The sequence below is a fragment of the Canis aureus genome, chromosome X, assembly GCF_053574225.1.
Source record: "Canis aureus isolate CA01 chromosome X, VMU_Caureus_v.1.0, whole genome shotgun sequence".
NCBI lineage: Eukaryota > Metazoa > Chordata > Mammalia > Carnivora > Canidae > Canis > Canis aureus.
In genome coordinates, this window is record NC_135649.1 from 58,812,544 (window position 1) to 58,835,962 (window position 23,419).

The 23,419-nt window shown below is 37.4% G+C and overlaps 1 protein-coding gene across 6 annotated transcripts in view; it reads left to right on the forward strand.

Moving 5' to 3' along the window:
* Window positions 1-227: 227 nt before the first annotated feature.
* HDX (highly divergent homeobox) overlaps window positions 228-23,419 on the forward strand; it is a 306,534-nt gene continuing 283,342 nt past the window's right edge. For all 6 annotated transcript variants that reach the window (XR_013374357.1, XR_013374360.1, XR_013374358.1 and 3 more), the window contains exon 1: window positions 228-377. The gene's annotated coding sequence lies outside the window, so the exon portion shown is untranslated. The remainder of the gene's footprint in view (window positions 378-23,419) is intronic.

A 23,419-nucleotide genomic window follows, 5' to 3' on the forward strand; every position in this document is an offset into this window, starting at 1 on the left:
TAACTACTATAGTCACAGGGATGTTGGGTGTCCACAGCTATTCAGGAAGAGAGAGGTACAGAGAGGTCTGGCCTTGGACACAGCTGATATGTGCGGAGAAGAGGCAGCCCCACTGCAGGCAGCTATCTTTCCTCCCCCTCTCCCCACTCTTGGGTTCTGGGCTGAGGCCAGGGACTGTCCGGAGCTGATCTCGGGCTCCCATTGGTCGCTGTCTTTTGTGACGTCACAATCATGATGAGAATTGATGATCGGACACGCTGATTTCATTGTCTGAGGAGACAGTGAGACCCAGGAAAAATCTTGCTGAATCTGCCTGCTCCAGCACCGGCCTGATTTGGGATTCTCCGATCCTTCCCGTGACCGCACCACGCCCCGAGGTAAGGACCCAGCCTGGGTGGGTGTGAAGGGCGAAGGAGGATGAGCAAGGCAAGGAGCTAATGCTCTGCCCAGTGGGGGGCTTATAGGTCCAGAGGCCTAAAGAGGCTGCCAACAAACCCCTGCGTCTTTTGGGGAGCTAACTGCCTCTACTATTTGAGCCAAAGCTGGCGGCAGCATGAGGTTAAAAAAGAGCTGAGGCTAGGGATACAGTGGGTATTGCTAGAGAGCAAAGGACCTTGCTCCGAGAGACGGCAATGTTTGGGATGCGCTCTGGCTTCGGAGTAGGAGGAAGTGGCACCTCTGCCTGCGAAGAAAGGAGGCGGGGGGTTGGTAGTGAATTCTACCACTTCTAGATTTCACTGGACAGCAGATTTCTCACAGCCCTACTCAAACGCACTGAGTGCCGCGCTTGCGCATTGAGATCTTGGGGGAAGGGGGGAGTTCGTGGCGAGAAGAATAGACATGGAGTTTGCGCAGGCGCCTTTTCTGTTTCGCTGGAGGAGGTGGGGCTGAGCTCCGGGCCGAAAGGGCTGGGGAGTTGTCTGTGTGGTATTTCAAGCGCCTCTTGCTGGAGAGGGATCTGCCAGTTATTTTGAATCTGGCTTACTGGGCATACCCAGACCCCAAATGGACCTGATGAATTTAAGAAAGCAAGTTCTTAATCTACAAATGTCAGGTTTGTAATAATTGAAAGAACTCGGAAAGTAATTTGTGGAATAGAAATTACTGAGATGAGAAACCATTAAAAAAAAGAACACTATTCAAGCAAATCCAACTTTTAATTTTGAGTGAACTCTGATTTGAGGTGCCACTCAGTGATTTTGAAACTTAAACTTTTTGGAGAGACTCAGAGTAAAAAATTTAACTTTCTTCTCTCTTTTTTTCTTTCTTGGAATGGTTTCTTACAAAACCTTGGTTTCCCTTTCTGGTTTGGTACTGAGGCTTCCTTCCTTCCATCCTCTGTGTAAAACAAGAAAGTAAAATTCTGTTTGGGAGATCCTTTCTAACTCTCCTTCTTTGAGAGGGGCAATATTACTTAGCAGTTGTGAGGAACAACCTGCCTGTTTGTCCTTGGTAGAAAAATTGTACAGTAGTGTTAACTCCTGACTATTTCACGGAGAGCTCTGATTTTTTTTTTCTCGTTTCTTATAGTTAAGTGATTATCAAATCCTGGTGAATTTTCCTTTGAAAGCTCACTCTTATAATTCTTCCTTTATTCTACAATCTAAGCTCTCATCACCCATATAGTCATTCCAGGAACCTCCTAACCAGTTTTCACTTGTGCCCCAAATCCCTAATTCATCCTGCCAGATTAATAATGGTTAGTGAACACTCGTTTTAGCAAATCACTTTCTTCACCAAAATATTCTTGGAATTTTTTTTTTTATTCTTCCAAGTCTAATTCCAGTCAGATTGCAAAAACTTAATAATCTGGCTTCATTGTATCATGGGAACCTTATTTTACTTGATTTTTCAGTGCACAATTCTCCTCAATATACCTGAACAATCTACCTCCAGAGCTTTGCTCTTTTCACCACTACCACTCCCTTAATCCTGGATGCCCTCACTTTCTGCCTATTCAGATCTTCCTCAATTTGGAGACTCAAGTTACACCTCTCCATAAGTGCCTTCCAAGTGTAACCCAACTATTATTAAGCTCACCTTTTCTAGAACTCCTACATCAGTTCTTGTAGTTGTCACTTTCTTATAGCCTGTTTTATATCGTCCCCTTATTTGTGTGTGTGCGTGTGTTAGACTAAATTTCTCAACTGGATTTTAAACCCCTTCTTAAGTATTGGGACCGTGCAACCTCATTCTTTATCCTCTGCCTACAGCACCCAGATGATTATTTGAAATATCTATAACTATGCATGTTTTTTTGTATCCCAATTTCTTGGGTAGCAAAGTATAATTGTTATAGAGAGAACTGTATATGTGTGAAAATGTATTCATCATTGGTCAGATAAGAGACCCTCCAGTGACTGAATAAACTTTAATGTGAGTCAGAGAATAGGCAACATGGATATATCTATATAGTGGGTGGCTCCCAAATATATACTGTCTTCATAAAGGAGACCAAAGGGACATTATCCCAGAAGTGGTTCTGTCTGTAATTTTCCCAGTTTTAAAAATACTAAGTCATTTTCTATTTTCTGTATTTCTCTTTGATGACATTACATCATGTATGCTTTGCTAGTACTTACTAATTGTTTACTCTTTTTGCTGCAATGTATCTTGAAATCACTGCTTTACATTGTCTATCACTGGTAGTTTTCATGTGTACATATATTGAGTCAGAGCTTATCATTGTGATGGCTGCCATAATTGCTACTGTATATCAGTATATCTACCCCTTCGGCTTCAAACTTCATTGTTTCATAAAGCTTAGTTATATTTGAAGGAAAGTGTGATTACAATTTAATGTAGAGGTTTTCTACAGATTTCACTTTGGCTTCTACTTCCCAACCATTATCACATCAAAGCTTGTGGTTTAAGAAACATGGATAAAAAACATTCTAGAATAAGTATTATAACCTTTACATTTAGAAATCATTTTCCTATATCATTATGAGTGAACAATGAATGTTATTTATTATAAAGCAAATCCTTTATTCTCGACTTTTTCTCTTATTACCTACATTATGCAAATTCCCTCAAAGTGTTTTAGCTTGTAGCCGTTTCATAGTAATTAATAAGACTTACCCAGACATTTACATGTAGACTAATAGACTAAAGTGTTCAAAGGTCGGACACTCTAGATAGAATATGTAATGCTTAGCGTTATGCTACCCATTTTAGAAAGCTTAAAATAAAATATGAAAAAATAAGAGTGTGGTATTCATGTTTTAAGGTTTATTTTACAATTCCTGCCTGAATAAGAGGATGGCATTGGACTTTTCTCATTTAAGTTTTAGTTTGAGCTGGAGGGGATTTTATAATGATAAGCTAGTCCCCCCATTTTATGTATGAGGAAGCTGAAGTCTAGAGAAGTGAAGTAACTTAACAGAATTAATAAATGCTAATATTTATTAAGCACTTAATGCCAGGCATTGTGCTAACAACTTTATATATGTTTTCACATTTAAACCTCACCACATCCCTATGAGATAGTTTCTAGTATTATTTCTCATTTTACAAATGCAAAAACAGTGACTTAAAGTAGTTGACTTCCCTGGGGCCATACAACTACAAAATGTCACAGTCAGGATTCAAACATAGGTCTGCTTTGACTCTGAATCACCAAACTATACTTGACCAAGGTAATATGCAGTGAATCTTAGGCAGAGCTTTAGCAAGAACCTAAGTCTCTCGAGTCCCAGCCCAATGTGTATATGTGTGTGTGTGTTTTATATCATAATGTTTTCCATGAATAGCATACTACTTCTACAAAATCATTGATTTCTAAACTTGACCAAATGGTGTACACTTATATTTCTTTTTAGGTATTTTACTAAAACACACTTGCTCTGTCTTGGTTGAAAAGAATGGCATTACATTTTGTACAAACAAAATATAATTTTTAAGATATTTAATTAGTTCTGCTTCAAAAATTATACTTCCAGAAGGAATTATATATTTTTGTGTATTGTAACCCCAGAGTCAAAATACTTGAATTGTTGATTTTGATTTTACAGCGGAGTCAGCTAAACATGAAGTTGGTGGTGTCTTAATATACTTGTATAGAGTATATTATATCTAGGCATACTGGTTTGGAAGTAAGTAATGAGAATTTTAGAAAAATATATTCTGAATTAGATGGGATCTGGAGATGTTAGTATATTCAGAAGCTATCATTAACACCCTGAGACCTTTCTGGTCTGTGTAAAATTTCAAGACAATAAACTGAAACCTGTGTGTGCAAATGGAGTCATCCATATACCAACTAGTAGCAAAATTTTCTGGATTAACTGGAGATCTAGATACATGGCAACTGAATAAATGAGATTTTATCATGTCAACTAAATGCTATACTATACATTTGTCATCTATAAAGAACTCTACAATAGCAGCTGTCCTACCTTCTTGGTATCCTATTGTTTTACAACTAGAGTTATGTTCTAATTGGGTTGATCCTTAGAATCTTTAAAATGGAGGGAAATAGGGGTTTGAACAAAATCGGTAAAGGGGAGAATGATATATGGGCTTCCAGTTTTGGAATGAATAAGTCACAGGAATAAAAAGAAGATCCTAAGGACTGCAGTTAGTGATGTTGTAATAGCAATGTAATGGGACAATTGACAGTTATACTTGTGGTGAACATAGCATAATGCATAAACTCATAAACTTGTCATATCACTAAATTGTAGACCTGAAACTAATGAAAAATATGTTGTCAGAGTGGCAAAAATTTAGGGAAACATTTTTGTAGCCTTGTTTCCCTTGGAGTTGGTGGAAATTTATTTTAAGATTCTTAAATGCAAAAATGCCCTAGGTAGGCACTTTTCTTATGTAGACAAGAATTTGTGCATGATGCTTGTCTAAGGTCATGCAAGTAGTCAGTTGCAGAGCCAGAGATTTAAAGCAGGTGTCATTCTAGATGCTGCGCTCTTTACTAGGTTACAGACTGAAGAGCTAGAATGAGGCCCATCTTTATTTGTTTTTATAAATTGTTTATATGTTTGTGTGTGTGTGCATGTGTATGTATATAATTACCCCTAACTTTTCTCTTTCTAAGTATTTAATGCCTGTGACATTTTCCTTTTTATATCAGTGGAGATACAAATTTTGAATAGAAAAGCCAAGGTTTGGGAGAAAGGGATCATTGTGTTAACTTCCAATGGCTTTAGAGGCAAAAGGCAGATAGACCCATACACTATTTTTTTTTTCAATTGTCAAGTACTAAGCAATGGAAAAAGCATTTCTTCTTCAGGTTTTGTTTTACTACACTAATATATTGTTTTCTTGTTTGTTTATTTTAGTAATATATTGTTTTAATATGTTTCTTTATATATACATACTGTCTTACTTGATTGACTTGGTCTATGTATTGTGTATTTTATGGATGAAGTAGTTATGCCACTTAGGAAAGTAATTATCTAAGACCCATCCTACAAATAGTTTTGCCTTTCCATAGACCTGCTAGTTGTATTGCAATTTCTTCAATAGAGATCTGAAACATTATGAAATATGGAAGAAAAAATACATTCTATGGTAGCGGGCAATATTACATTAGGCATAGAATGCTCAGCATTGACTTATCTCCACTATCCTGAGACAATATGAAGTTATTTTTGAATATGTATGTAAGTTACTAAAATGATCATCTTATTTGGAACCTCTAGTCTCACTTTTATTAACAATGAATGCTTAAAAGATGCTAAAGATCAGTTTGAGTTTTTTCTTCTTTCCCCAACTGCTAGTGCTTAATGTAAAGAGACATTAAAAAAAAAAAACACAGTATTTATTGTGATGTATAGCCAATTTACTTTTCTGGTAGGATTTAATTAATCTGTATCTATTTAATTCTTGCTCCTCAAAGTGTGTTCCATGGAGTTACCAGCATGAGAATCACCTAGAAACTTCTTAGAAATTATGGAATCTCTGGCTTCAACCAAGACCTACTGAATCAGACTCTGCATTTTAATAAGATCTTCAGGTGGTTCATATGCACATTACACTCTGAGAACCACTGATACAAAGTGAAATATGACTTCCTGTACAACTTAGACTTTTAAGAGCTGATAATAAGAAAAATTCCTTAATTTCTTTTTGACGGTTTTCACATATGTAAAGAAATATGTAATTGAAGTATTATCTATCTAATATACATCAGCTTTGCTCCATTTTGGCGTCTATCTCATTGAAAGAATAGCTACACGGGTATGGGTATTTTACATGGGTAAAATTGTTGAGTCTGAGTGAATCGAATTATTTTGGTGATAGCAATGGCCTTACCATTGAAACAATATTTTTCCTAATTGTCAACAGAGTGTTAGAAAATAATATGGATGTATTGGGGTCACTGTCAGTAATATCTACAAGAACTGTACTTGTTTTTCTATTTCCTATTGTAAGAAATCACTACAAACATAGTGGCTTAAAATAACACATGTATTGGGGTACCTAGGTGGTACAGCTGGCTAAACATCTGACTCTTGGTTTTGGCTTAGGTCATGATCTCAGGATCCTGGGGTTGAGCCCCACATTGGGCTCTACATTCAGCATGGAGTCTGCTTGAAATTTTCTCTCCCTCTGCCTATCCCACACATGTGCTTTCTCTTTTTTTTCTCTCTTTCCTTCTCTTTCTCTTTCAAATAAATCTTTTAAAAAAATAAAACAACTTATCTTACTGTTTTGGCAGTTAGAAGTCTGAAATAAGTATCATTGGGTTAAAAATCAAGGTGTCAACAGGCATTTTTTCCCTAAAGCTTCTGGGAAATAATTTATTTCCTTACCTTTTTTAGCTTCTAGAGGCTACCCACATTCCTTGGTGTATGGCCATGTTCATCTTGAAAGCTAGCAATGGCAAATCAAATCTTTCTCATATCTCATCACTCTGACACTCTTCTGAATCTATTTTCCACATTTAAGGATCCTTGTGATTACATTGTGCCCATTCAGATAATCTAAAATAATCTCTTTATTTTAAGGTCAGCTGATTAGGAACCTTAATTCCTCTGCAACCTTAATTCACTCTTGCCATGGGATCTAACATATTCACAGGTTTCAGGAATTAGATATAAATATCTCTGGGTATGTTTGTGGGGGCACAGGATTTGATAACCTTTTTGGACAATAAAGAAAGTCAACCTCTAATCTTGTTATGAAAAGATGGGCACTGAGTGGGGCACTTGACGGGATGAGCACTGGGTGTTATTCTGTATGTTGGTAAATTGAACACCAATAAAAAATAGATTTATTATTTAAAAAAAAGAAAATAAGTATTTAGTGTTATGGGTTGAATTGTGCTTCCTCCCCCCCAACTTCAAAATTCATGTGTTGAAGTTTTAATGCCCAGTAGCTCATAATGTGACCTTATATTGAAATAGGTTCATTGCAGATGTAAGTAGTTAATTTAAGATGAGGTGACAGTTGAGTGAAGTAAGCCTTTAATCCAATATAACTGGTGCCTTTATAGAAGTAGGAAATTTGGATACTGTCACACATAAAGGGAGCATGCCATGTGAACATGAAGATGTCCATTTATAAGCAAGGAGAGATGCTTAGAGCAGAGCCTTCTCTCACAGCCTTCAGAGACAACCAACCTTCCCAATACTTTGATTACAGACTTCTGGCCTTCATAATTGTGAGACAATAAATTTCTGGTTAAGCCATCCAGTTTTTGGTACCTTGTTACAGCAACCTAAGAAAAGTCAGGGTTGTCTTTCAGTCAATAATAAGTGTCATTCTCCTCAAAAGCACTTAATTAGTAAGTTTATATTCTGTAATGTGCTAGATGTTGGACAAAGTGAATTAGACATTAAAGAACTTATATATATTAGACAATTTTCATATAGCAAGCTCTGAAATAAATGACTTTTACACCTCTGGCCCTTCATTTATTCAACTATGAAAAGAGAACATAGTATTCATAAAATCTAACAGCATTTCTAGCTTAAAAATTCATACTTCTATTTATTAATTGAATTTTAGGAAGTTATTATATCCATACATTAATAAAAAGTATTAAGGTCAGGCAAAGCCATCAAAACTGTCTTAAAATTTTCTTCAGGATCAGTATCTTAATTATTACCATCTCTGCTATTCATTGCCCACTTTCTATCCTTCGATTTTATTTTTTTAAATTTTTTAAAGTTTTATTTATTTAAGTAATCTCTATACCCCATATCAGGGTCAAACTCATGATCCCAAGATCGAGAATTGTGCACTCCTCCAAATGAGCCAGCCGGGTGCTCCTATCCTTCAATTTTAAAGAGAAGTATTAAAGACATTTTTGAGAAACACTTTTGTTCTTTTGACTCGACCCATTTGAAATTGTTTTAAGGCTTATGTTCAGGGGTGCCTGGGTGGCTCCATTGGTTAAGCATCCAACTCTTGATTTCAGCTAGGGTCATGATCTCATGGGTCCTGTGATTGAGCCCCATGTTGGGCTCCATGCTCTGCATGGAGTGTGCTTGTGATTCTCTCTCTCTCCCTCTGACCCTCCTCACCCCCCGTAAAGCATGCTCTCTCTCTCTCTTTCTCTCAAATGAATAAAATCTTAAAAGAAAGACTTATGTTCAGGACATAGTATATTAATGATACTTTTGCACATGATATATGCTTAATAAATATTTAAATAAATGAGTAAATTGTCAGAAACCTGAGGCAAGACATTTATATATTAGAAAATATTGAGAGCAGTGACTTGAAGAGGAAATGGTTATTTTGAAAAAGTTATGCCCTGATTTCTCATTACTGCAAAGTATATTGGAGCAATATGTGCTCTCAGAATTCACTGATGGAGCTGTAGTAGACTCGAGAATATTTTTACAAATGGTTATCAGGTTTCCTGGATTAATTAACAGTAAAAAAATAATTGCTGATATAGTCATAATTAAACACTGGAGAGTATATTCCATGTATTCCGTTCTGGTCTGATTAACAACAAGGAATGTAATTGTAATAAAATATTTAGAAACACATTAGTTGCGTAGCAGTCTCTGCATTAGTGCTTCATATCTACATGAAAACAAAATGACTAGGCAGGAGAAATGAAGTGCCAACAAAAACATTAGGGATCAATGTTAATATCATATTTCAAACATATGTATGTCTCTAATTTGACAGCAACATATGTTTTTTTAACTTAATGTTATAGGCTTAACATAGGGCAATGTCTCTCAAACTGAGGTCTGCAGACCCCTAGGGGCCCATGGACATGTTTTCAGAGGTCTGCAACTCTTATGGATATTTTTAAATTTGAGGGTTTTATTTGATCTTGAAATAAATTATCTTAAAAAGTAAATGATGAACTTGAAAGAAAAATCCAAATTATGCATGCATTCACTCATACAGAAGGCCTTTCTACTAGGTATAAACACAAATCTTCTCTTTTATAGTCATAAATCACATTTAAAAGACATCTAATGGAATAGATTGAATATCTTAATAGAGAGTTCCTCAAAGTGACATCCAAAGATAGATTTTTGTGGGATAAGAAAGATATTTTTTGTGTTATTCTTTCAAGGGAAGAAGAAAGAATGGGCTTTACCTATGGCTTTCAGATTTGGGATGTACTCTATAAGGCTTTTAAGTTATTAAGCAGCTTCTTAGTCTATTCAAATTATTTGTGGAGATAAATTTGTGCTTCCACTATTTGATGAATTAAATATGTGCATGTATCTCGTTTCAACACTCTATGCATGTATGTCCTTATATACTGCTACCTACTAATTTACCACTAGATGGTGTGCATTGAATCTAATCCTAATCCTAATCCTAATCCTTTATCTAATCCTAAAAGAGGAGGATGTTTAATTTTTCCACTAATTTTTGCAGGAAAATTGAGAATGGAAGATACAAGACATTTAATAGACTATCTCTTTGGTTCTAGGTGAAGCTGCCCTTAAATCTTACTATATGCCATTTAAATTTGATTCACAAAACACTAAAACAATATCTAGTCTAAGTAAATAAGTGTGGTTTTAACCCTATTAAAACAAATTTTAAATACCAATCAAAATTTTTGCTGGGAATGGGTTAGAGAATATGTAGACAGTATAGGATGGAGTTATGTGGATAATTTTAAAAAGGTTAAGAAAAAACTAATAAGTTTACAGTACAGTAAATTAAGGGGTATATAGATTATTTAGATATGATGAATAATTTGTTAATAATTACTTTTCCAAAGTGTGGCTATGGAAAATTTCATAGAGATCCTCTAAAAAGTAACTGAAAATGCAACCTACATTTTAAAGGTGTTAAACTAGAATGTGAATTGCAAGCTTGTTCATGGTCAGTGCTTGAAGCAGTGCAAACACTTTTATTTACTGGTAGAAGATATAAGTGATTTATTTGCATAATTTGCTTGGGGCTAGGAATGTAAGAATAAAGCTTAATTTAGTCAACAAAAATGTATGGAACAAATAGGTATTTGTGGTCCTACTTAGGCTACCAGGAGATGCTGTATATCACTGGTCATTAATCGTCATACGTTTTGAATGAGGGTTTGTGGGATTGTATCAAAGCAGAATTAAGACAACAGGAAATCAATTATCCAATAAAGGCTCTATTTATGCCTCTGTTATCCAACTCATTATCTATTTGAAATTGATCTTCTTTATTTTGTTTAAAAATGTGAGATTTGATGTCTGAGTATATGATAAGGTACTTGTAGTTTAAAGGTATTTTATTAATTTAACATTAGGATTTTGTAATAAAACAAGTGTCTTGGGCAGCCCTGGTGGCTCAGCGGTTTAGCGCCACCTTTGGTCCAGGGCGTGATCCTGGAGACCCGGGATCAAGTCCCACGTCAGGCTTCCTGCATGGAGCCTGCTTCTCCCTGTCTATGTCTCTGCCTCTGTGTGTGTGTGTGTGTATGTGTGTGTGTGTATCTCATGAATAAATAAATAAAATCTTAAAAAAAACCAAGTGTCTTAAAAGCTAATAAATAATTATATATGATAAAACAAAATGAGGTCTAGCATATCTACTTACCAATGCTCTGTTTTTAAGCTTATTTTAATCAAAACTTACAAAAACCTTTATTCAGATATACATAAGATATTATATAAATTTCATATGTACTATATAGTGATTTGACAATTGCACACAATAAGAAATGCTCACCACAATAAGTAGTTACTATCTATCACCATAAAAAGTTCTTACAATATTATTGATTATATTCCTTATTCTATATTTTTGTCTCCATGCCTTATTTGTTTATTGTCTTAAGTTTTAATTTAAGTTCCAGTTAGTTAATATACAGTGTAATAGTAGTTTCAGGTGTAGAATTTAGTAATTCAACACTTACATAGGACACCCTGTGCTCATCACATGTCTATCCATGTCGTTGCACATGGCAAGGCTTCATTCTATTTTATGGCTAATATTCTATTGTGTATATATATACATATATGTGTATATATACCACACCTTTTTTAAAAAAAATATTTTATTTATTTATTCATGAGAGAGACACAGAGAGAGGCAAAGACATAGGCAGAGGGAGAAGCAGGCTTCCTGCAGGGAGCCTGAAGTGGGAATTGATTCCAAAACCCTGGGATTGCTACCACTGAGCCATCCAGGTGCCCCTATACCACACCTTTTTTTTTTATCCATTCATCAATCGATGGACATTTGGACTTCTTTCATAATTTGGCTATTGTTGATAATGCTGCTATAAACATCTGGATGCATGTATCCCTTTGAATTAGTATTTTTGTATTCTTTGGGTAAACACCTAGAAGTGCAATTGATGGATCATAGGGTAGTTCTATTTTTGACTTTTTTTTATTGGTGTTCAATTTACTAACATACAGAATAACCCCCAGTGCCCGTCACCCATTCACTCCCACCCCCCGCCCTTCTCCCCTTCCACCACCCCTAGTTCCTTTCCCAGAGGTAGGAGTCTTTACGTTCTGTCTCCCTTTCTGATATTTCCCACACATTTCTTCTCCCTTCCCTTATATTCCCTTTCACTATTATTTATATTCCCCAAATGAATGAGAACATATAATGTTTGTCCTTCACCGACTGACTTACTTCACTCAGCATAATACCCTCCAGTTCCATCCACGTTGAAGCAAATGGTGGGTATTTGTCATTTCTAATAGCTGAGTAATATTCCATTGTATACATAAACCACATCTTCTTTATCCATTCATCTTTCGTTGGACACCGAGGCTCCTTCCACAGTTTGGCTATCATGGCCATTGCTGCTATAAACATCGGGGTGCAGGTGTCCCGGAGTTTCATTGCATTTGTATCTTTGGGGTAAATCCCCAACAGTGCAATTGCTGGGTCGTAGGGCAGGTGTATTTTTAACTGTTTGAGGAACCTCCACACAGTTTTCCAGAGTGACTGCACCAGTTCACATTTCCACCAACAGTGTAAGAGGGTTCCCTTTTCTCCGCATCCTCTCCAACATTTGTTGTTTCCTGCCTTGTTAATTTTCCCCATTCTCACTGGTGTGAGGTGGTATCTCATTGTGGTTTTGATTTCTATTTCCCTGATGGCAAGTGATGCAGAGCATTTTCTCATATGCATGTATTTTTGACTTTTTGAGGAACCTCTGTACCATTGTTTTCCAGAGTGGCTGCATCAGTTTGCATTCTCACCAACAGTGTAAAAGGGTTGACTCCCTTTCTCCACATCCTGGCCAACACTTGTTTATTGTGTTAATTTTAGACATTCTGGTTGGTTTTAGGTGATATCTCATTGTAGTTTTGATTTAGGTTCCTTTGATGATGAGTTATGATGAGCATCATTTCATGTGTCTGTGGTGGTTATCTGGATGTATTCTTTGAAAAAATGTCTATTTATGGCTTCTGTCCATTTTACTACTGGATTTTTTTGAGGGGGGCGTTGAGTTTTATAAATTCTTTGTATACTTTGTATACTAACCATTTATTGCAACTATCTTCCCCCATTACTTAGGTTGCCTTTTAGTTTTGTTGAAAAGGAAAAAGGAAAAAGGAAACATCCTTCACAGTGTAGAAGCTTTTTATTTTGATAAAGTCTCAATAGTTCATTTTTGCTTCTGTTTCCCTTGCCTCAGGAGACATATCTAGTAAGAAGTTGCTATGGCCAATTTCAAAGAGGTTACTGCCTGTATTTTTCTCTAGGACTTTAATGGATTCATGTCTGACATTTAGGTCTTTAATCCATTTTGAATTTATTTTTGTGTATGGTGTAAAGAAGTCCAATTTCATCCTTTTGTATGTTGCTGTCCAGTTTTCCCAACACCATTTCTTGAAGAGACTGTTTCTCATTGGATATTCTTTCCTACTTTGTCAAAGATTAATTCAGCATATAGTTATGGGTTCATTTCTGGGTTTCTGTTCTGTTCTTTTGGTCTATGTGTCTACCTTTGTGCCGATATCATACTATTTTCAACACTACAGCTTTGTAATATAAGGTGAAGTCCGGAATTGTGTTGTCTTTGCTTCTGCTTTTCTTTTTCAAAGTCGCTATGCCTGCTTGGAATCTTTTGAGGTTTCATGCAAATTTTGTGATTATTTTACCTCTGAAAAATGCTGATGATATTTTGATAGGGTTTGCGTGAAATGTATAGATTGCTTTGGGTAATACAGACATTTTAACAATATCTGTTCTTCCAATCCATGAGGTTGGAATTTTTTCCATTTCTTCATGGCCTCTTCAGTTTCTTTCACAAGTATTCTACAGTTTTCAAACTACAGATCTTTTAGCTCTTTGGGTAGGTTTATTCCTAGGTCTCAAATGGTTTTTGGTCCAATTGTAAATGGGATCAATTCCTTGATTTCTCTTTCTGTTGCTTCATTGTTGGTATATAGAAATACAACAGATTTCTGAACATTGATTTTACATCCTGTGAATGTACGAATTTGCCACTTCTAGCAATTTTTGGGTGCAGTCTTTTAGGTTTTCTAAATAGAGTATCATTTCATCTTCCTTCTTGCCGATATGATGCCTTTTATTTATTTTTCTTTTCTGACTGCTGTGGCAAGGACTTCCAGTACAATGTTAAGTAACAGTGGTGAGTGGAGATTGTGTGTTTTTCCTGACCTTAGAGAAAAGGTTTGTTTTTCCCCATTGAGGATGATATTAGCTGTGGGTTTTTCATATACGGACTTTATTATGTTGAGGTTTATTCCCTGTAACCCTACTTTGTGGAGGGTTTTTATCATGAGCCCATGTTATACTTTGCCAAATGCTTTCCCTGCATCTATTGAAATGAACATATTGTTCTTACCCTTTCTTTTCTAAATGTGGTGTATCACATTGATTGATTTGTGAATATTGAACCGCCCTTGCAGCCCAGGAATAAATTGCACTTGATCATGGTGAATGATTCATTTAATATACTGTTGGATTTGGTTTACTAATATTTTATAGAGAATTTTTGCATCCATGTTCATTAGAGATTTGGCCTTTTGTTCTCTTTTTTAGTGGAATCTTTGTTTGGTTTTGGAATCAAAACCATAGATTGAGTTTGCAAGTTTTCCTTCCATTTCTATTTTGGAGTAGTTTGAGAAGAATGGGTGTTAACTCTTCTGTAATGTTTTGTACAATTTACCTGTGAAGCCATCTGGTATAGGACTTCTGTTTGTTGGTAGATTTTTAATTACTGATTCAATTTCTTTGCTGGCTACTGGTCTATTCAAGTGTTCTATTTCTTTCTCTTTCAGTTTTGGTAGTTTGTATGTTTCTAGGAATTTATTCTTTTCTTCCAGGTTGTGTAATATGTTGGCATATAGTTTTTCATAATATTCTCTCTCTTCTTTAAAGATTTTATTTATTTATTCATGAGAGACAGAGGGAGAAGGCAGAGATGTAGGCAGAGGGAGAAGCAGACTCCCTGCAGGGAGCCTGATGTGGGAACCTCTAGAATCACGTCCTGAGCCTAAGGCAGATGCTCAACAGCTGAGCTACCCAGGCGTCCTGCATAATATTCTGTTGTAATTGCTTATGTTTCTGTGGTTTTGGTTGTTATTTCTCCTTTCTAATATGTGATTTTATTTATTTGGGTCATTTGCCTTTTCTTTTTGATCAATTTTCTCTAAGAACCAACTCCTGGTTTTATTGATCTGTTCTCCTGGGTTTTTTCTGTTTGTTTCTATATCATTTTTTTCTGCTGTGGTCTTTATTATTTCCCTTCTGCTAGCTTTCATATTCATTTGTTGTTGTTTTTCTAGCTCCTTTCTAAGGTTAGGTTGTTTATTTGAGGTATTTCTTGCCTCTTGAGATAGTCTTGTATTGCTATATACATCTCTCTTCTGACCACTTTTGCTGCGTCACAAAGGTTTTGGAGCATTATATTTCATTTCCATTTGTTTCCATGTATTTTTTTATTTGTTCTTTGATTTCCTGGTTGACCCATTCATTCTCTGTTTAGTAGCATGTTGTTCAATCTCTATGTATTTGTGGTTTTTCATTATTTTTCTTTTGTTGCCTTCAAGTTTCATAGCACTGTGGTCAGAAAATATGTATGGTATGATCTCAACCTTTTTGTACTTGTGGAGACCTCATATGTGACCTAGAATGTGACATATTCTGGAGGATGTCCCATGTGCACTTGAAAAGAATGTGTATTATGCTGATTTAGGATGGAATGTCCTGAATATATTTGTTAGGTTCATCTGTTCCAGTGTGTCATTCAAAGCCATTGCTTCCTTGTTCATTAAATGATCTGTGCATTGATGTGAGGTGTTAAAGTCCACTACTATTATTATATTATTATCAATGAGTTCCTTCATATTTATTCATGTTTATTATTAATTGTTTTATATATTGGCTGCTCCCATGCTGGGGAATAAATATTTACAATTGTTAGATCTTCTTGTTCGCTATTCCCCTTTGTTATGATATAGTGCCCTTCTTCATCTCTTGTTGCAGTCTTTGGTTTAAAATATAGTTTGTCTGATACAAGTATTGTTATTCTGACTTTCATTTGACTTCCACTTGTGTAACAAATATTTCTCCATCCCCTGGCTTTCAGTTTTTAGGTGTCCTTAGGTCTAAAATGAGTCTCTTATAGGCAGGATATAGATGGGTCATGTTTTTTTTTTTTTAATCCATTCTGACCCCTATATCTTTTGATTGGAGCATTTAGTTCATTTACATTCAGAATAATTATTGATACATATATATTTAGTGTCATTTTATTACTTGTTTTGTCATTGATCCTGGAGATTTTCTCTGATCCTGTCTTGTCTTTATCGCTTTTGGTTTTCCTTTCCACTCAGAGAGACCCCTTTAAACATTCCTTCCAGGGCTGGATTAGTGGTCAAAAACTCTTTTGGTTTTTGTTTTTCTAGAAAATTCATTATCTGTCCTATTCTGAAAGATAGTCTTTTTGGACAGAGTATTTTGGCTACATATTTTTCCCTTTCATCACACTGAATATATCATGCTATTCCCTTGTGGTTTGCTCCTTTTCTGTTGACAGATATATAGCTATCTTTCTGGTTCTCCCTTGCAAGATGGGGATTTCCTTTATCTTACTGCTGTTTAGATTTTCCTTATTGTTATATTTTGCAAATTTAATTACAATATGTCTTGGTGTTGGCCTATTTTGTTGCTTTTGATGGGAATTCTGCATGCCTCCTAGATTTGGATGTCTCTTTTCTTCCCCAGATTAGGGAAGTTTACAGCTATTATTTCCTCAAATAAATTTTTTGCCCGCTTTTCTCTCTCTCCTTCTGGAACTCCTATAATATGAGTGTTATTACATTTGATGGAGTCAATGAGTTCCCTAAATCTATGCTCATGTTCCATAATTCTTTTTTCTCTCTTTTGCTAAACTTCATTATTTTCCATTATTTTTATCTTATGTATCACTAATTCATTCCTCTGCTTCTATCCTTGTGTTCATTCTACCAATTCTACTTTCAGTCTCAATTATTGTATTTTTATTTTGGACTGATTGTTTTCTTTTTTTTATAAATTTATTTTTATTGGTTTTCAATTTGCCAACATATAGAAAAACACCCAGTGCACATCCCATCAAGTGCCAACCTCAGTGCCCGTCACCCAGTCACCCCCACCCCCTGCCACCTCCCTTTCTACCACCCTTAGTTCGTTTCCCAGAGTTAGGAGTCTGTTATGTTCTGTCACCCTCACTGATATTTACCACTCATTTTCTCTCCTTTCCCCTTTATTCACTTTCACTGTTTTTATATTACCCAAAATGAATGAGACCATATAATGTTTGTCCTTCTTCAATTGATTTACTTCACGCAGCATAATACCCTCTAGTTCCATCCACATTGAAGCAAATGGTGGGTATTTGTTGTTTCTAATGGCTCAATAATACTCCATTGTATACATAGACTACATCTTCTTTATCCATTCATCTTGCGATGGACAATGAAGCTGCTTCCACAGTTTGGCTATTGTGGACATTGCTGCTATAAACACTGGAGTGCAGGCATCCTGCTGTTTCACTGCATTTGTATCTTTGGGGTATATCCCCAGGAGTGTAATTGCTGGGTCGTAGAGCAGTTCTATATTTAACTCTTTGAGGAACCTCCACACAGTTTTCCAGAGTAGGTGCACCAGTTCACATTCCCACCAACAGTGCAAGAGGGTTTCCCTTTCTCCACATCCTCTCCAACATTTGTTGTTTCCTGCCTTGTTAATTTTCCCCATTCTCACTTATGTGAGATGGTACCTCATTGTGGTTTTGATTTGTATTTCCCTGATGGCAAGTGATGCGGAGCATTTTCTCATGTGCGTGTTGGCCATGTCTATGTCTTCCTCTGTGAAATTTCTATTGCCCATTTCATGATTGGATTGTTTGTTTCTTTGCTGTTGAGTTTACTAAGTTCTTTATAGATCTTGGATACAAGCCCTTTATCTGATAGGTCATTTGCAAATATCTTCTTCCATTCTGTAAGTTGTCTTAGTTTTGTTGACAGTTTCTTTTGCTGTGCAGAAGCTTTTTATCTTGATGAAGTGCCAATAGTTCATTTTAGCTTTCGTTTCCCTTGCCTTCATGGATGTATCTGGCAAGAAGTTGCTGTGGCCAAGTTAAAAAAGAGTGTTGCCTGTGTTGTCCTCTAGGATTTTGATGTAATCTTATCTCACGTTTAGAACTTTCATCCATTTTGAGTTTATCTTTGTGTATGGTGTAAGAAAATGGTCTAGTTTCATTCTTCTATACGTTGCTGTCCAGTTTTCCCAGCACGATTTATTGAAGAGACTGTCCATTTTTGATTGGATAGTCTTTCCTTGCTTTGTTGAATATTAGAAGACCATAGAATTGAGGGCTCATTTTTGGGTTCTCTATTCTGTTCCATTGATCTATGTGTCTGCTTTTGTGCCAGTACTACACTGTCTTGATGATCACAGCTTTGTATACAACCTGAAATCTGGCATCGTGATTTTCTTTTCAATATTCTGGTTTTCTTTTTCAATATTCCAGGGGATATTTAGGGTCTTTTCTGATTCCACACAAATCTTAAAATGATTTATTCCAACTCTCTGAAGAAAGTCCATGCTATTTTTTTATAATAAATTTATTTTTTATTGGTGTTCAATTTGCCAACTTACAGAAAAACACCCACTGCTCATCCCGTCAAGTGCCCCCCTCAGTGCCCGTCACCCAGTCACCCCCACACCTGCCCTCCTCCCCTTCCACCACCCATAGTTCATTTCCCAGAGGTAGGAGTCTTTATGTTCTGTCTCCCTTTCTGATATTTCCCACACACTTCTTCTCCCTTCCCTTATATTCCCTTTCACTACTATTTATATTCCCCAAATGAATGAGAACATATAATGTTTGTCCTTCTCCGATTGACTTACTTCACCCAGCATAATACCCTCCAGTTCCATCTACGTTGAAGCAAATGGTGGGTATTTGTCATTTCTAATGGCTGAGTAATATTCCATTGTATACATAAACCACATCTTTATCCATTCATCTTTCGATTGACCCCAAGGCTCCTTCCACAGTTTGGCTATTGTGGGCATTGCTGCTAGAAACATCGGGGTGCAGGTGTCCCGGCATTTCATTGCATCTGTATCTTTGGGGTAAATCCCCAACAGTGCAATTCCTGGGTCGTAGGGCAGAACTATTTTTAACTCTTTGAGGAACCTCCACACAGTTTTCCAGAGTGGCTGCACCAGTTCACATTTCCACCAACAGTGTAAGAGGGTTCCCGTTTCTCCACATCCTCTCCAACATTTGTGGTTTCCTGCCTTGTTAATTTGCCCCATTCTCACTGGTGTGAGGTGGTATCTTATTGGGGTTTTGATTTGTATTTCCCTGATGGCAAGTGATGCAAAGCATTTTCTCATGTGCGTATTGGCCATGTCTATGTCTTCCTCTGTGAGATTTCTGTTCATGTGTTTTGCCCATTTCAGGATTGGGTTGTTTGTTTCTTTGGTGTTGAGTTGAATAAGTTCTTTATAGATCTTGGAAACTAGCCCTTTATCTGATACGTCATTTGCAAATATCTTCTGCCATTCCGCAGGTTGCCTTTTAGTTTTGTTGACTATATCCTTTGCTGTGCAAAAGCTTCTTATCTTGATGAAGTCCCAATAGTTCATTTTTGCTTCTGTTTCTTTTGCCTTCGTGGATGTATCTTGCAAGAAATTACTGTGGCTGAGTTCAAAAAGGGTGTTGCCTGTGTTCTCCTCTAGGATTTTGATGGAATCTTGTCTCACATTTAGATCTTTCATCCATTTTGAGTTGATCTTTGTGTATGGTGAAAGAGAGTGGTCTAGTTTCATTCTTCTGCATGTGGATGTCCAATTTTCCCAGCACCATTTATTGAAGAGACTTTATTCCAATGGATAGTCTTTCCTCCTTTATCGAATATTAGTTGACCATAAAGTTGAGGGTCCACTTCTGGGTTCTCTATTCTGTTCCATTGATCTATGTGTCTGTTTTTGTGCCAGTACCACACTGTCTTAATGACCACAGCTTTGTAATACAACCTGAAATCTGGCATTGTGATGCCCCCAGATATGGTTTTCTTTTTTAAAATTCCCCTGACAAAAAAAAAAATAAAATAAAATTCCCCTGACTATTCGGGGTCTTTTCTGATTCCACACAAATCTTATAATAATTTGTTCTAACTCTCTGAAGAAAGTCCATGATATTTTGATAGGGAATGCATTAAATGTGTAAATTGCCCTGGGTAACATTGACATTTTCACAATATTAATTCTGCCAATCCATGAGCATGGAATATTTTTCCATCTCTTTGTGTCTTCCTCAATTTCTCTCAGAAGTGTTCTGTAGTTTTCAGGGCATAGATCCATTACGGCTTTGGTTACGTTTATTCCTAGGTATCCTATGTTTTTGGGTGCAATTGTAAATGAGATTGACTCCTTAATTTCTCTTTCTTCAGTCTCATTGTTAGTGTATAGAAATGCCACTGACTTCTGGGCATTGATTTTTGTGTCCTGCCACACTGGCAAATTGCTGTATGAGTTCCAGCAATCTTGGGGTGTAGTCTTTTGGGTTTCCATGGACAGTACCATGATAACTGCGAACAGGGAAAGTTTGACTTCTTTTGTGCCCATTTGAATGGCTTTTATTTCTTTTTGTTGCCTGATTGCTGAGGCTCGGACTTCTAGTATTCTGTTGAATAGCGGTAGTGAGAGTGGTCAGCCCTGTCGTGTTCCTGATCTTAGGGGAAAGGCTCCCAGGGTTTCCCCATTGAGAATGATATTTGCTGTGGGCTTTTCATAGATGGCCTTCAAGATGCTGAGTAATGTTCCCTCCTTCCCAGTCTGAAGAGTTTTGATCAGGAATGGATGCTGTATTTTGTCAAATGCTTTCTCTGTATCTATTGAGAGGATCATAGGTTCTTGTTTTTTCTCTTGCTGATATGATCAATCACATTGATTGTTTTACGAGTGTTGAACCAGCCTTGCAGGCTGGGGATAAATCCCACTTGTTCACGGTGAATAATCTTCTTAATGTACTGTTGGATCCTATTGGCTAGTATCTTGTTGAGAATTTTTGCATCCATGTTCATCAGCAATATTGGTCTGTAGTTCTCCTTTTTGGTGGGGCCATTGTCTGGTTACGGAATTAAGGTGATCCTGTCCTCATAGAACGAATTTGGAAATACTCCATCTCTTTCTATCTTTCCAAACAGCTTTAGTAGAATAGGTATGGTTTCTTCTTTAAACATTTGATAGAATTTCCCTGGGAAGCCATCTGGCCCTGGACTTTTGTGTCTTGGGCATTATGGTCTGAGAATATGCAGGGGACGATCCCAATCTTTTGGTATCGGTTCAGACCCGATTTGTGACCCAGTATGTGGTCTATTCTGGAGAAAGTTCCATGTGCACTTGAGAAGAATGTGTATTCAGTTGCGTTTGGATGTAAAATTGTGTAAATATCAGTGAAATCCATCTGGTCATGTGTATCCTTTAAAGCTCTTGTTTCTTTGGAAATGTTGTGCTTAGAATACCTGTCATCTGAATGCCTGTTTCCCTCCCTAAGTTAGGGAAGTTGTCAGCTATGATTTGTTCAAATACACTTTCTGGTCCTCTGTCCATTTCAGCGCCCTCTGGAACCCCAATTAAACGTAGATTTTTCCTTCTGATGTTATCATTTATTTCCCTTAGCCTTTTCTCATGGTCTTTTCATTGTTTTTCTCTTTTTTCCTCAGCTTCCTTCCTTGCCATTAACTTGTCTTCTCTGTCACTCGTTCTTCTACCTCATTATCCCTTGTCATTAGGACCTCCAGTTTGGATTGCATCTCATTTAATTGATTTTTTAGGACCTCCAGTTGGATTGCATCTCATTTAATTTATTTTTAATTTAGGGCTGATTAGATCTAATTTCTTCAGTCATGACGTCTCTTGAATCCTTTATGCTTTTTCCAGAGCCACCAGTAGCTTTATTTGTGTTGCTGAATTGTCTTTCTGATATTGAATTGCGATCCAAAATCTGTAACTCTGTGGCAGAGAGTACTATTTCTGATTCTTTCTTTTGTAGTGAGTTCTTTCTAGTCATTTTGCTCAGGGCAGGGTGGCTAAAAACGAGTTATACTGGAAAAAGGAAGAAAAGAGAAACGAACAAACAAGGAAGGGTATCCTCTGGTTCTATATACTGTAAATGCCTCGACTTGCCCTGAGCTTTCCAGTGCTGCTCGGTGAAGAACTTGCCCTTCCCCTGTCCTTCCAGCTGGTATTCTGGGGGAGGGTCCTGGTGTGCTAATTCTCAGGTGTGTGCACCTGGGGGAACTGCCCCGCCCCCCTGTCAGGTGCTCAGCTCAGTTGCAGTTTTTACTCTGTGAGGCACCTGTACCCTGGTGGTCCCGCCTCACAGGGTGACACCAGGAGGAACAACAATCTGGTGGGGCCAGCTCTCCAGCTCTGGAGTCAGCTCCTGCAGTAACTACCACAGTCTCCCAGTCCCCACTGGCCTTGATGCTCCAGGTACGGGGTTTGCTGGTTTGCACAGCTTGGGGTCGCCCAGCGGCAGGAGAGGCCTTGCTGTCCGGTTCCCTCCCCGCCTCCATCTGTCCTGCGGGGAGCACAGGATCCTGTGCTGTGTCCCCCGGCGCCCTGAGATCTAGGGTCTGTGCTGCTGGAATCGCGTTCCTGGGGCTGCGGCTCCTGAAGGCAGCAGGGTGCAGCCCCCTCTGTCCAGAGCTGCCTCCTGAGCTTCTCCTGAGGCCCCGCTGGGCTCACACTGCACCCTTTACTGAGATAGGCCAGTGGTGTGTGACAGGCACTTCCTCTGTTAGTGACCTCAGGAACCTGGAGTCTCCAGTGCCCTATGGCAGTTCTGCCTGGTTTCCCTGCTCAGCGCCTCTCCGTCCGTGAAGAATCCAGTGCAGATATTTAAAGTTTCTGCTTCTTGGGACTGGGCTTTCCTATTCTGAAGGCTTTTGCAGCCCGGCCTTAGCCTGGCTTCTCACGGGCCCTTTCCCCACTTGATTCTTTTTTATTTATTTTTTCCACCTTCCTACCTTGTTAGAAGCACAAACTTCTCTCTGTATCGTTCCAGCTATTCTCTCTTTAAATGTCAGGTCGAATTTGTAGGTTTTCAGGTTGAGTTGCAAGTTATCTAGGTAAGTTGGTGGAGACAGGTGACTTGGGAACCCCACTCCTCCGCCATCTTGCCCTGCCCCCTATTGCTGGGGATATTTAGAGTGATTTGATAGTTATCCAGTTGTGTTCCATGGAAGAGATGAGCCTAAGGTCCTCCTACTATGCCATCTTCTTTGCTCCACCCTGTAGCTTATTTATTTTAAAAGTGAAAATTTGTTACTCTTAATCTCCTTCACCTATTTCGCCTGCCCCTCCATGGCCTCCCCTCTGGCATCCAGTTATTCTCCTATCTGTATTTTGTTGTTGTTCATTAATTCATTTATTCCATTTTCTTGTAGATTCTACATGTAAGTGAAGTCATATGGTATTTATCTTTATCTGTCTTATTTCAAGATTTCATTATTTTTTTTGGTTAAGTAATATTTCATTG